Genomic DNA, 651 nt, shown 5'->3' on the forward strand with positions numbered 1-651 from the left:
ATGGAAGACAGTATAGATATTTCTCAAAGAAAAAAAAAAAACTGGGAATAGAACTACCATATGATCCAACAATCCCACTACTAGGCATATACCCTAAGGAAAACAAAATTGAAAAAGGCACATTGCACATGTACCCCAATCTTTACTGCAGCACTCTTTCCAATAGCTTGGACAAGGAAGCAACCTAGATGCCCATCATCAGATGAATGGATAAAGAAACTGTGGTACATACATAAAATGGAATATTACTTAGCCATAAAAATGAATGCATTTGAGTCAGTTCTACTGAAGTAGATTAACCTAGGGCCTATTATACAGAATTAAGTAAGTCAGAAAGAGAAAAACAAGTATATATCAATGCATATATATGGATTAATTTGAAAAGACCCTGATGCTAGGAAAGATTAAAGGCAGGAGGAGAAGGGGATGACAGAGGATGAGATGGTTGGATGGAATCAATGGACATGAGTTTGAGTAAATTCTGGGAGTTGATGATGGACACGGAGGCCTGGCGTGCTGCAGTCCACGGGGTTGCAAAGAGTCAGACACGACTGAGCGACTGAACTGAACTGACTGATGGAATCTTGAAAGATGGGACTGATGAACCTATTTACAAGGCAACATGGAGATGCATACATAGCAAACAGACTT

The 651-nt window shown here is 39.2% G+C and overlaps 1 protein-coding gene across 1 annotated transcript in view; it reads right to left on the minus strand.

The window, feature by feature from the left end:
- LOC104991485 (AFG3-like protein 1) overlaps nt 1–651 on the minus strand; it is a 29,879-nt gene that overhangs the window by 1,398 nt on the left and 27,830 nt on the right. The gene's annotated exons all lie outside the window — the stretch shown is intronic.

Source organism: Bison bison, unplaced genomic scaffold (assembly GCF_000754665.1).
Source record: "Bison bison bison isolate TAMUID 2011002044 unplaced genomic scaffold, Bison_UMD1.0 scf7180017864192, whole genome shotgun sequence".
In the NCBI taxonomy this organism is placed as follows: Eukaryota; Metazoa; Chordata; class Mammalia; order Artiodactyla; family Bovidae; genus Bison; species Bison bison.